Source organism: Monodon monoceros, unplaced genomic scaffold, assembly GCF_005190385.1.
Source record: "Monodon monoceros isolate NGI ecotype Baffin Bay Population unplaced genomic scaffold, NGI_Narwhal_1 Super_Scaffold_16, whole genome shotgun sequence".
In the NCBI taxonomy this organism is placed as follows: Eukaryota; Metazoa; Chordata; class Mammalia; order Artiodactyla; family Monodontidae; genus Monodon; species Monodon monoceros.
Window position 1 is genome coordinate 112512790 of NW_021703772.1, and position 14524 is coordinate 112527313.

Sequence of the window (14524 nt, forward strand, 5' to 3'; positions counted from 1 at the left end):
CCAGGTCTCTGCATCTGGGAGGGCATATCCGCCCCCAGGCTTCCAGGGTGCCGGTGAAGCCGGTCCCCAAGACCCGGTTGGCCTGCTGTCTCAGCAGCCCTGGTTTTCCTGCTGGGGTCCCGGGTTCCCACACCCCACAGAGTGAAGCCGAGAGGCGCGCGGGCAGGGCTTTGCTTTTCCGAGCCCAGCGTGCTTGGGTGGGCGGACAGCACCCTGTGACTTAGCACCTCCTGGGCGCCAGGCTGTTCTGCACAGGGGCGTCGTGTCCCACCAGTAACCCCAAACCTCCCGCCACCCATCAACATGGGGGAGCTCCTTCAAACTTCGTTAGGTGACCAGCGGACACCACGCTGCAGGACGCACAGCAAACAGTGGGCCCCGGGCATCAGACCCCGAGCCCCAGGCCTGGCACCTCCTGTGCCCCGGGGGCCAGGAAGCCTCAGGGCGCTTCTCGAGCTGTGTGGAAAAGTCAGGTTTGGTGATCCCCGCGCGAAAACCGCAGGGGGGTCGTCCTCCGTGTGCTGCTGTGCTGTTCTGGTGGCCTGCCCCTCTCCTTCACCACGACCCAGGAGCAGGGTCTTGGATGGCCGTTGCCCTCTCCACCTCGGACCCCAGGGTGCAGGGTGGGATGCCGAGCCACTCCTCCGTCCTGCCTCACTGAGGGTGGGGACCAGGGCGGGCTTACGAGACACACAAGTTTCTCTCCTCCCGTCCGGCCACAGACCCAGAGAGGACTTACAGGCCGGCTGCTGCCCCAGGCTTGGCTGCATTTGAGGGTGCGGGGTGGAGGGGCCTGGGAGCACCCGCAGGCAGGCGCCGTCTAGCCCGGGGGGCCGGGGCAGGGAACGGCCGGCTTGGTGGTGGCGCAGAGGGAAGTGGCTCTGTGGTCGCCCTTCCGACGGACAGCCAGGCCCGGCCCGGCCGGTGGGTCGGCAGCGCCCATGGGCAGCCCCGCCGGAGCCCCAGCTGCACCGAGTTGAGAGAGAAGCTACAGGAGGCCGCCCGGCCCAGGGGACACCCACGGGGTGTGGTTGTGGACCGATGGCTCTTCTGCGAGGACTGGACACGCCCACGGGTGTTCTTACGCCAGAGGGAGCTTCAGGACAGCCCGGGCCGGGCGTGGCCCGCGAACGCCCAGTGGCCGTGAACTGGGGCAGGTGGGGCAAGAGGCAGTGGCCGTGTGGACTCGTGCCGTCAGAGCCCCAGGAGGCCCAGGGCTTGTGTTCCATCAGTCCTGCAGGAGCCACCCTGACAGACCCTCAGAAGGCACCGCGAGCCTCTTTGCCCTCTCCTGCCGCCAAGCGCACCCGGCCCGGAGATGGCGGAGCTGGTGGCGAGATGCTCCCCACGAGGGGACCCTTCCCGAGGGAGGCCGCGGCGGAGGGCGGCCGCTCAGCCTCCAGCACCCAGACCCTCGCCGCCACTCCCGGGGCCGCGGGAGGACACGCCCAGGAGCCCCGGGGTGGGCGGTGCGCAGGGCTCGAGGCCTCAGGGCAGGACCCCGACTCTGTTGCAGTCTCAGCCGCTGGGTAGGGTAGGGGCCGGCGCCCTTCCTAGTCTCGGGTGGACGTCCGCCCTCCCCGCACCCCTGCCCTCGGGCCCCGCTTTGCCCGGAGGGCTGACAGGGCGCCGCCACTGCTGCCCTGAGACGGGCAAGGACACAGGGTGGGTCAGTGGTCCCCCGGTCTGCACCGCTGCCCAGGCACAGGCCCCACTGCCCCCCGCGGGCCTCTCTACAGGGCGGCTCTGTGGCTTCGGGGAGGCCGGGGGCAGGGGGCTGGGGCAACTTGCCGTTCCTGCGTTTGCACTTTTTTCTCCCCTCCAAGGAGCTTTTGAAAAGTTTTTTATTAAAAAAAAATATTTTTATTGTGGTGGAAGCTGTATGATGTAAAATTTATTACCGTTTTACAGTTTAAATTTTTTTAATTAAAAAATTCAAAAACTGGGATAAAATATGTGATTTACCAGTTTACCCATTTTAACAATTTAAATTGAAAATTTTTAAACTGATACAATATGCATAAGATTTTCCATTGCACCCTTTTTCGGTGTCCAGCTCAGGGGCACTAAGTACATTCACGTTGCTGTACAGCCATCACAGGCATAAGCTCCAGAACTTTCCCATGGTTCCCAAACTGAAACTCTGTCCCCATTAAACACCGACTCCCCTCCCCCAGCCCTGGCACCCACCCTTCTACTCTCTGTGTCTATGAATGCGCCTCTTCTAGGTGCCTCATGTACGTGGAATCCTGCAGTGCTTCTTTTCCGGACTGGCTTACTTCACTGAGCCTAATGTCCTCAAAGTCCATCCATGCTGTAGCAGGTGTCAGAATTCCCTTCCTTTTCGAGACGGAATTATATTGTATGTACAGACCACATTTTGCTCACCCTTTCATCTGTTAGGAGGCATTTGCCTGTCGGGGAGGAAGAGATTCCCTCCGCCCTCCTAGGCTCTTCTTTCTGGTCTGGGAATTAAACTGACATGAAACCGATTAACAGGAGAAAATCCAGCAAAGTCTAGTAACATGTGGACCCGGGAGAGACCCAGACAACCTGAGTACCTTGTTCAAACGGCCGAAGCCCTCACCTTGGATACCGTCCTCGCCCAAAGCAGAAGAGGATGTTGAGGATGGGCAGAGTCGGTTATGAGCGGTGACCAGGGAAGGCCGGGTAAACAAGCGCAAGGTTCTTCAAGTCCTTACCTTCTCCGCCCCTAGGAGCTGCTAGAGATTCGGTCGTCCTCGTGTCCTGGTACAGTGAGGGGGATGCCCTTGCATAGCGAGATTCCCCCGGTAAATGTCCCTGTCTCTTACAAAACAGTGACTCCTACTTGGTTTTCAGAATTTCTTCTACGCCTGCTGTTTCCCGGAAAATAACCAGCTTAAAACTATTAATATGCCAAAGAGACCTATTCTGGGATGGTACCTGCTCCCCTACACCTTTTAGCTGTTGCTGTGAACATGGGTGTATGAGCATCTGTGCACGTCCCTGCCTTCAAATCTCTGGGCTATAAACCCAGGAGTGGAATTGCAGAACGATAATGTCATTCTTTCTGGGGAACTGCCAAACCATTTTCCACAGCAGCTGCATCGTTTCACGTTCTCGTCGGCAGTGCCCCCGTGTTCCAGTTTCTCCACACCCTCACCGATGGTTATTGTTTTCTTTTTTTGTTTGTTAGTTTGTTAGATGGGCGTAGTGGTATCTGATTGTAGTTTTAATTTTTGTTTCCCTGTTGATCAGTGACGTTGAGTATCTTCATGTGGCTTGTTGGGCATTTGTGTATCTTCTTTGGAGAAATGGCTCTTCAAATCCTTGGTCCATTATTAAAATGAATTATTTTTTGTTGTTGAATTTTAGGAGTCCCTTATACATTTTGGATGTTAATCTCTTATCAGATAAATGATTCACGAATATTTTCTCTCATTCTGTGGAATGCCTTTTCACTCTGTTGATGATGTCCTATGATGTACAAATTTTTAAATTTTGATGAAGTCTAATTTATCTGATTTTCTCTTACGTTGCCTGTGCTTTTGGTGTCACATCCAAGAAATCACTGTCAAATCCAATGTCATGAAGATTTCCCTATAACCTATATTTTCTCCTAAGAGTTTCATATTTTTTAGCTCTTACATTTATGTCTTTGATCCATTTTGAGTTAATTGTTATGCATAATATTCACATTGCATGTGAATATCCAGAGATAATTTTACTGCTTCCCTTTGATTTTGGGTGCCTTTTATTTCTTTTTCTTGGTTAATTTCTTTGCCTAGGACTTCCAGTATTCAGTACAAGTGGCAAAAAAAGGCATCTTGTTTTTTCCTGATCTTAGAGGAAAAGTACCATGGACTGAGTGTTTGTGTCCCCCCAGAATTCACTCGTTGAAGCTGTAATCCTCAGTGTGATGGTGTTTGAAGGTGAGGCCGTTGGAGTGTGATTAGGTTTATATGAAATCATGAGAGCGGAGCCCCCATGATGGGATAGATGCCCTATACAGAGAAGAAGAGACACAGATACCTCTCTCTGCACGCATGTGCCGAGGAAAGCCACATGAGGACAGAGCCAGGAAGAGGGCCCTGGCCTAGCACACCACCAGGCTGGCGTACTGCTCCCGGCCTCCCAGCCTCCAGAGCTGTGGGAAGGAAATGTTTGCTGTCTAAGCTGCCCAGGTTATGATCATTTGTCAAAGCAGCCTGAACCAAGACAAAAAGCCTTCAGTCTTTCACCATTGAACGTGGTGTCAGCTGTGGGTTTTATGGCCTTTATCATGTTGCGGTAGTTTCCTTCCATTCCAACTTTGTTGAGTGTTTTTTCTATGAAAGGGGATTGAGTTTTGTCAAATGCTTTTTCTGCATCGATTGAGATGACCATGTGTTTTTACTTTCTTTCATTTTGTTAATGTGGTGTCTTATATTCATTGATTTTTGTATGTTGAACCTTGCATCCAGGCCTAAATCCCACTTGGTCATGGTGTATAATTCTTTCAACATGCTGCTGAATTGAGTTTGCTGGTATTTCGTCGGGAATTTTTGTATCAATATTCATAAGAGATTTTTGTCTATAATTTTCTTTACTTGTAGTGTCTTTGTCTGGCCTCAGGTCCTGAGCTCTTGACATTAACTTCCAAGTCCCAGAGCCTTCATTCATGTGCCGTCCCTAAAACTTGCATCACAAAGATGCCGAGCCTTTAGCCATCGCTCACTTATTGCACTTTTTGGGGGACCCAGCCCATAGGGGCTTACGAGGCATGTTAGGAAGATATTGAGAGAATGATTCAATCCCTGACTTTGAGATGTTTCAGTCCAGACGTTTTCAAAGTTTAGTTCGGGGAACCTGGGGGCATGGGAGGTCAAAGCTATTTATATAATAATATTGAAATTTTCCTTTTGCTTTGTTGACATTTGCGCTGATGGTGGATAAACAAGGGTGGGAAAACCGGACTCCTTAGGAAGATCAAGGTCAGTGACACCAGATGGTACGAGGATTCTGTTGCCACTTGGTGGGGACTTGGGGGAGCCTAAAGAGAGGGTTTGGGAGTAGAAACGGCTCTGAAAAACAGAGTTTATGGAATTTGAGTCCAAAGGGGTCAAAATGGGTGCTTACAGAAATGTGTGTTATTTTCAGCCTGTTGTCATGTTGCTTAAAATGCAAACAAAAGTTAGAGATTTCCTTGGCTTCACAAGCATCCTTGTTCATCAGTTATTTCTGGGGTGTGTGGGCTTGGTGTGACACATGCCATCCACTCCCCTGGAGGACAGAGCCTTTCCCTGGCCTGCACGCATGTGTGCTCGCTTGTGCGTGTGTGTATGCATATGAGATGGGGGGGGTAGGGGGTCAGACCCCTTGGAAGCCTGGTGCCCTATCAAGGGAGGACAGGTGTGATCAGAGTGACAGAGGGCAGTCTTTGAAGCAGCTGAGGATCCTGGGGCCAGAATGTAAAACAGTCCTGGTGGGGAGGCACCAAAGATATGCTTGGCTTCATGGCACTGGAAGGTTGCTGCCAGAAGGTGGAAAGAGCCAGGTGTCCGTCAGTGGATGAATGGATAAACACAGTGTGCTTTGTCCGTACAGCAGGATAGTACTCACCCATGGAAAGGAATAAAGTACATGCTACAACATGGGTGCACCTTGCGAACATTGCGCTGTGTAGCGGAAGCCAGATCCCAGTCACATGTCGTGTGATTCCATTACTGTGAGAGATGCAGGGCAGGTAAATCCACAGACACAGATAGCAGGTCAGGAGCTGCAGGTGGGGAACAAGCTTAATGGGTGTGGGGTCTCCCCTGATGCCGAAAGCTCGGCCTCAGCACACCGGTGCCGAATCGGATCTCAGAGACAGTTTTGGGGTGAAGCAAAAAAGAGCAACTTTATTGTTTTGCCAGGCAGAGCGGGGACACAGCAGGCTCGTGCCCTCAAAACTGTGTGTCCCAAACCGGGGCGGGGTGGTGGGTAGATTTGGTGAGGAGTTTTACAGCAGTGGTTCAAGGGCGGGGTTGCTGATAAGGACCAGGGTGTGTGCAGGGCCTGCGATCCTTTAACCTGGCCTCAGGGTCTCCTGATGAGCTTTTGTTGGGGGTTTTACTTCTGCAGAAGAGCTCAAAGATACTGTTCTGTGTATCCCTTGAGGCGGGGCCAGGACCTGCCCCAAGGCTGCACTAGTGTTTCTTGACCGCTTCTCCCTTGTCTCTGCATCCCCTCCCTTCCCTGATTAGCAGCTGCCCTTTTGGAACTCAGGGAAGGTCATGGAGGCTGAATGAAGCCTATTCCCGACAAACAAGAAACAGTGGGACACGGAAGGGCTTCCGTGCCCAGGAGCCCCACAGGGTCCTGCTCGGTTTCACTTTGGGGATTCTGAAAATGTTGACATTAGACAACATTTGATGTTGTCAAATGGTGTCTGCACAGCATTGCGAATATACTAAATTCCAATTAATTGTACACTTTAAAATGGTTTATTTTATACTTTGTGAATTTCACCTCAATAAAACAAAAAATAATGAAGTCAGAACAAGGAAAGCTACCAGGAATAAAGACAGACAATAGGTAATAATAAAAGAGTAACTTCACCAAAAAGACGTAAGAATCTTAAATGACTATGCACTAAATGACAAAGCTTCAGAATGTGTGAAGCAAAAACTAACAGAAGGGCTTCCCTGGTGACGCAGTGGTTGAGAGTCCGCCTGCCAATGCAGGGGACACAGGTTCGTGCCCCGGTCCGGGAGGATCCCAAATGCCGCGGAGCGGCTGGGCCTGTGAGCCATGGCCGCTGAGCCTGCGCATCCGGAGCCTGTGCTCCGCGGGAGAGGCCACAACAGTGAGAGGCCCGCGTACCGCAAAAAAAAAAAACGAACAGAAGTGTGAAGAGAAATATACAAATCCTCAGTTATATACAGAGATTTCAATACCCCTGTAGTATAAGTGCCTGAGAGTTCACTTTTTTAATTGTAAGTGCCTGACCTTAAGCTTTTCACTGCTAAGGCATCCATTTCAAAGACACATTGCCAGCCACACAGATAAAGAAGGAGGCCACCCCACCCGTGAAGCTCCCTTTTTGAACGCCCTGGGTCATTCAGACAACTGGCCCTTGAGTGACATTGCTTTTCCCTTCTCACACTTTAATTCCTGCTCTTGGTTTTACATTCACTAATAAAGACTGAACCCATGAAACCCTAGGGCGCCCATTCTCAACCTCAATAAAGGTGGAACCCAAGGCCCTGTCCTCTCTCTCTCTGCCTGCATCTCTGTGTGCCCTGGATGTGCCGGTGCCCTCCAGGACCTATGAGTAGTAGACCTTGTTTCTTCCAAGCTCCCTGCTGCTTGTTGCTGAGATGCACCTTGCAATCATAGTAAGAACCACAAGGGCCTGTCCGGCCACAAATCGGCCCTGGTGGAGGGTGGGGGGCAGTGGGGCCCAGGTGAGTGCCCTCAGGCATTCCTGGCCAATAGCATCACTGTCAGTTGGCTGAGACCAGTAACTAACAATGTACAGAAAATCAGGGATATAGATGACTTGGAGGACACCAGCAATCAACTTGACCTAGCTGACATCCATAAAACACTTTCTCCTGGTAACACTAGAGTATGTATTACTTTACAGTACACACTGAAGACTTGCCAGGAGAGACCATATCCTGGCCACTAAGCAAGTCTTAATGAGTTTTAAAACATTCAAATCATACAAAGTATATTGTCTGACTATAATGGAATTAAACTAGAAACCAGTGACAGAAAGAGATCTGGAACCTTCTCAAGTATTTAGGGACTAAATAACCCACTTCTTTTGTTGTTGTTGCCATCATATGCTTTTTTTAAATAAAAATTTTTGATTGCTCATTTTTTAAAATTTTAATTTTATTTAGAGTATAATTGATTTACAATGTTAGTTTCAGGTGTACAGCAACGTGATTCAGTTATACATATATACCCTTTTTTAGATTCTTTTCCATTATAGGTTATAAGATATTGAGTATAGTTCCCTGTGCTATACAGTAGGTCCTTGTTGGTTATATATCTTATATATAGTAGTGTGTTTGTGTTCATCCCAGGCTGCTGATTTATCCCTACCCCACCATGTTTCCCCTTTGGTAACCATAAGTTTGTTTTCAATATCTGTAAGTCTGTTTCTGTTTTGCAAACAAGTTCATTTGTTTCATCTTTTAAAAAAATTAGATTCCACATATGAGTGATATCACATGGTACTTGTCTTTCTCTGTCTGACTGACTTCACTTGGTATGATCATATCTAGGTCCATCCATGTAGCTGCAAATTGCATTATTTCATTCTTTTTTGTGGCTGAGTAGTATTCCATCATATATATGTACCACATCTTCTTTATCCGTTCATCTGTCGATGGACATTTAGGTTGCTTCCATGTCTTGGCTATTGTAAATAGTGCTGCAATGAACATTGTAAATAACCCGCTTCTAAATGACTTACTGGTGAAAGAAGAAATCAAAAGGGAAATTTAAAAGTATTTTGAATTGTATGAAAATAAAATCACAAAATCTCAAAATTTGCTGGCTGCAGCTAAAGTAGTAAACAAAGGAAAATTGATAGCACTTAACGCTTACATTAGAAAAGAAGGACTCAAGTCAGTGACCCCAGATTACACCTTACAAAAGTAGTAAAAGGAGAAGGTAATTGATTCCAAAACAAGCAGAAGGAAGAATATAATAAAGAGAAGTAATCAATGAAAAAGAAAACCAAAAAAATAATAGAGGAAATAAAAATAACCACAAGGTGGTTCTTTGTAAAATCAGGGAAAAAAGAAGTCACAAATTACTAATAGAGAGGTTGAAACCGAGCGGGACCCTGTGGGGTTGCTGGGTACAAGTCCTTTCTGTGTCCCCCTGATTCTTGTTTGTAGGAAATAGGCTTCATTCAGCCTCCACAACCTTCCCTGAGTTCCAAAGGGCAGGTTCAAACAGCTGCTAATCAGGGAAGGGAGGGGATGCAGAGACAGGGGAGGAGCTTCAAGGAGCAATAGTGCAGGCTTGGGGCAGGGCCCTGGTTCTCCTCACGTGATACACAGAACAATATGTCTCTTGAGTTCTTCAGGAACTCCGGCCGCCTCCCAGGCGGAGGATGGAATGATGATGATGACCCTCCTGATTGCAGTCAACTAAAGCTTGGACTCTGTTGACCTTTGCCCCAATTCTATGCTGAATTCTCCTCTGCTCAAGCCGCCTCATGAATATGCATGTACTCTTAGCTTAAGACGTCCCCAGTTTTGCTGTTTGGGTAGACACTGCTTTGGGAAGGATCCCCGGTGCTCTCCTTACTTGCTGCAAGTAATAGTAAATCCTTCCTTCTCCTGATCTTGGCTTGGTTGTGTTCGTTGGCTCGACACCCACCAAGAGGCAAACCCAGTTTTCAGGTAGCAAGGTGACATCACAACAGAATCAATATACCCTGAAGAATAATAAGGGGGATTATATGAAATTACGTGTGTGTGAAACTTTTGAAAATTGTAAAGCCCTGTAGAATTTAAAGGATCTTTCACTCAAGAGAAACAAAATAAATTTTAAAAATTTTTAAAAGAACAATAAGGGAATGTTATGAGCAACTTTATGCCAATAAAGCTGACAATTTAGAAGAAATGGAGAAATTCCTTGAAAGACACAAGCTACCAAAGCTCATTCAAGAAGAAATAGATAACCTAAGTAGTCATATCAGTATAGAAGAAATTATGGGAAAAAAACAAACTGAGAAAATGAGAGTCTACGGTAATAGTCTTAGGCTGTAGATGAAATAAGCCTTATAGAAGGCGTTGACTGTTGGTATTTCTAATTTACAGATAAGGAAACTAAGGCTTATTAGTGCTAAGTAACTTTCTCTGAAATTTCACTTAGGAGGAAAATATCTGAGACTCATATGTGACTCCATCAGTCAACTCTTAAACTCAGGCTTCATCCACTAAACCAGGAGTCTGCAGACTTTTTCTCAAAAGGACCAGATATAAATATTTTAAGCTTTGCTGCCCATATTGTCTCTGTTGCCGCTACTATCAGTATCGGACAAAGGAGCTTCAGACGACATGTAAATGAGCAAACAAAAGAAAGTGTATTTGTAGTTAAGTATCTTCCCACAAAGGAAACTTCAGGCCCAGATGGTCTCACTAGAGAATTTTCACTAACATTTAAGGAGGACATAACACTCATACACAGTTTTGCAACAAATGAAAGAGGGAATACCCACCCCCAACTTATTCTACAAGGCCAGCGTTTCCCTGTTACTCAAACTAGACAGAGACATAACAACAGAAAGAAAACTACAGACCAACATCTTTTACAATCACAGGTATAAAAAATCTTAACAAAATTTGAGCAAGTTGAATCCAGTAATACATTTAAAAGGATACAACATAATGACTAAGTAGGATTTATCCTGGAATGAAAACCCATCAATGTAGTTCACTGTTCACCCAGGTCAGGCCAGTGAGATGGGAGGAGAAACCTTCTGGGAAGGGTTTCCTAGTTCCCAGCCGAGAGCTGGCGATGAGATGCTCCCTTATTTCTCCAACCCCGGCATCTGGAGCGGCCGCGGCATCTTGAGTCTAGGCTGAGAATGAAGCCACCGCGAAGGCAGCAGCAGACAGAAGGATCCTTGCTAATGTCATCAAGCTGGTGAATCAGTGGGCTGAGAAGTCAGTCCTGTCCTGGGGTTTACAGTCATGTGAGATAATACGTTTCGTATTGTTCTTTTTTGAAGGCAACACAAACACTGGAGACAAGTAATAAAGAGCTCGAAAATCCCAATCTTTACTTGAAGTTAACATAGAGAATTTTCAAAAAGACCTGAAAGGTGAGAAATCTAGGTATTCAGGCACATTGGGATTGGGCTGTGGCCAGCCTCACCAGAAAGATTGAGAATATGGGTGGAAACACCTCCCATTTCGAGTAACTGTGACCAAAACAGCCATCAAAAATCCATCAAGAGAAAGAAGAACTGCAGACACCACTAGAAGGTGCTCTGGAGGACAATCCCGTCCTCAGGGAAGCAGAAGAAGCCAGAGGACGGAGTGGAAGAGAGCACACTCGGGGCCCAGAGAGAAAGGCGAGGGGGGGCAACTCGGGGCGCGATGTTACGACCGAGACCTCCTGGAAGGTGAACCCTTGTTCCAGTTCAACCCTTATTTGAAAACTGTTGCAAAAAGGAATAGGAGAGGGAAGGCACACCAAGTTACCTGAAGAAGATAGAATAACGGACCACTTGAAGATCATAGTAAAAACCTCCAAGCTGAGAGTAAAAACCTCCACGCCGTAGCCAGAAGAATCGCAGTTGGGAAGGGGGAGGTAGAAACTTCAACTCCTTCCTGAGCTCGCGGGGAAAGGGTGAATTTTCACCGAGTAGCCGTCTTTCCGAAGCAGCTGGGTCTCTGCCCTCCCAGGGCGCCTTCGGGGAGCTGGGAGTCGCAGCCGTCCTGACGGTGCGCGTGGGGCTCTTTCGGAAAGGGAGCTGTCCCGTGGGGCTGGAGGGGAGGAGGCCCGCAGGCTGAGGGGTGAGGTGGGGCTTCGCACGGTCCTGTGCCTCCGTCTGGCCCATCGCGGGGCGTTGCGGCAGCCCCGATGTGGCTGGAGGCCTGTGAGAGGGCTCGTTGCTCAAGTCTGTCGGAGGCCCCGGGGGGCGCGCGGGGGCACGGGCTGCGGGGGAGGCTGGAGGGCGGGCGGGCCCGGCCGGTGCCGGTGCCGGGTGATGGGTGGCCGTCCAGCCCCTGAGCCGTGGGGGCAGCAGGGACGGGCTCACTGACCTGGGGGACTTCCTGCCTGGGCTGCTCTGTCTGGCAGGTGTGGCCCTTCTGTCCCCCTCCGGGTCCCCGGCCGTCGCCTTCCCACGCTCTGTGCGCCTTTGAGCTGAGCCCCTCCGGCGCATCCAAACTCAGCAGGATGGTCCCCGAGCCGGAAGAGGTGCCGGGGCCCCTGTGGGGGGCGGCACGCGGGGCCGCTCCGGGTCCCCACGCCCCTGCACCGAAGCCCACGGGGCGCTGCTGGGGCAGCTGCGGTTAGGGGTGGCAGGGCTTGGCCATGGCCGGCAGGTGCGCGGCCCCGGGGAGGGGCTGCCGTCAGACCCCAGACCAGGCCGTAGCGCCCTCTGGCTGAGCAGCCTGTGTCCCTCCGGCAGAAGCTGCTGTGTCCACGGAGATGGAAGGTCCAGGCCGCATCAAGAGGGCCCTGGGCTTGGCCCCGCCGCTGGGGCACGGAACAGACTTTTGGACCCTGGTTGGCCTCCTGGGGCTCGAGGCGGCGTCCTGCGGGTGTAGAGGCACGTCTGCACCAGGTCAGCGCTGCCCTGGGAGCCCGGGCTTAGCGCCCCGCGAGGCCCCTGGCCGTGCCTGGCACGGCCGCGTCACGGCTCTGGCCGGCCTTTGCCCGTCCCTAACTGTGGCCTCGGGAGCTTTGCCTCCCCCCCACCCCCGGGCAGCCGAGCCTCACGTGTCTGTGAGGGGCTTTGGGTGCTTCTCACCACCCTTGCTTCCTGTGCCCCAACCTCCCTTCTCTCTGATTCTTCTTCTCCCTTCTCGTCCCCCACGGCCCGTCCAGGGGATGCCGGCTCAGGAGCTAGAGCCATGCCCTGTCTGTCCTTCAGCCGCAGCGGGCCAGGCCCGCCCTGGAGGGGTCAGGTTCCGGCCGCGGCGGGGTGAACGCTGTGAGATGGATGGGGAAGCCGGGGACCCTCAGCGTCCCCAGTGGGAAGGAGAGCTTTCCGGGGAAGACGGTGCTGGCTTTCAGCAGGACCCCAAGCCGAGAGTGCTGGGGTGACGCCTGCAGGTGTGGCCGATGGGCTGGCAGCTGCCGGCCTTAGCAAAGGATGCGGCCCTCCGCTCTGTGCGCGCGGCTCTGAGAGGAGCGATGGGGTGGGGGCCGCAGCACCCCCTCTGGTGCCTCTCTGAGCTTCTGCAGACAAGCCAACCTCGGTCACCTGCCCACAGCCCCTGGTCACACAGTGAGCCCTGCCTCTCAGTGCTCCGAGCCCTGCACCAGCCTGGGTATCCGGCTGAACTTACCTGGGTGGGATTTGAAGCAACACCTCCCGACCCAGGACAGTTCCGCTGTTCCCGTCCCGGCAGTGATCCTCGAGTCTCGCCTGCAGGGGCCCTCAGGTGAAGGGTGACCTCTCTGTGAAGGGGCCCGTGTTGTTTGGGGCCGGCTGGGAGCTCCTCCCCTCCTGGGGAGCTGGGAGCAGCTGCTGCCATAGATCCCAGGGAGGGCAGGGCCCCGTCGCTGTGGGGCAGCCGTGCCTCTCACCTGGCGCCAACGGCCAAGCCAGGGAGAGGCGTCCCGAACGGGGGCGGGGAGGCTCCCCAGCAGGCCTGGGGGGAGGTGGCTCTTCCAGTTGAGAAAGTCTCCCCAAACTGGCAGAAACCCTGCCACTTACAACTTACACTCACTAGCTCCTGGAGGTTGGGGCCACTCTCCACGACCTTCGTGTTGGGGTGGGATCGCCCCCTCCAGAAAGATCTGGTCAAGTCCTAACCCCCAATACCCGCCATTGTGACCTTGTTTGGAAGCGGGGTCCAAGTCTTGGAGGGTCCCAAGCACAGGAGCTTCTGTCCCCATGGAGCCTGGGAGCATCGCCCTCCTGGTTCCTCCACCTGGGTGCTCTCTGACCACATACCAGTGGGAGTTGATGCAGGCTTCCTCACGTGGGCGCTGACTCCATTTCCAGCCCCTCTCCTCTCTCTGGGGGACGGGGTGAAAATTCCAAGCGTCTAATCACAATTTGGTCTTTCTGGTGACCAGCCCCACCCAGGAGCCACCCAGCATCACCTCATGAGAACAAAAGATGCTCCCAGTACTTTTATCACTTAGGAATTTACAAGGGGTTCAGGAGCTCTGTGTCAGGGACCAGGGACAGAGACCAGTGTATATGTTTTCTGTGATCTCACATCACTGCACTTGGTACTCGGAAGCTGCTCGGGATGTGTGAGCTGAGTGAGTGCTAGGCTTGGTCCCCTGCCTTTGGGCCTTTCGTGCTTGGTGGGTGGGACTGAATTGTGTCCCCCTCCCCCAAATTCGTAAATCGAAACCCCACCTACCAATGTGATGGTAACAGGGCCTTTGGGAGGTAATTAGGGTTAGATGAGGTCATGAGGGTGGGGCCCCGTGATGGCGTTAATGCCCTTTTAAGAAGGGGCACCGGAGAGCTTGCTTCCTCTCTCTCGGCCCTGCGAGGTCACAGCTAGAACGGGACCATCTGCCAGCCAGGAAGAGAGCCCTCACCGGAATCTGAAGGAGCAGGACCTGGTCTCAGATGTCCAGCCCCCAGAACTGTGAGAAATAAATGTGTTGTTTACATCACCCAGTTGTTGTTAAGTCGCCCAGTTTATAGTAGTCTTTCGTGGCAGCCTGAGCTGAGACTGTATTTTGGGCACATGGTTGTCACTTGACCTTGCGTGTGGGGACTGCTGCCCTCCCGAGGGAGGGGCCTGCGCCTTCTTCCTTTCTGGGTCTTTCCCTCCCACGGAACCTGGGGCTGGCCCCAGGCCATCAGTGGAGCGCTGGGTGGCCTGCTGGCCTGCTCTCACCT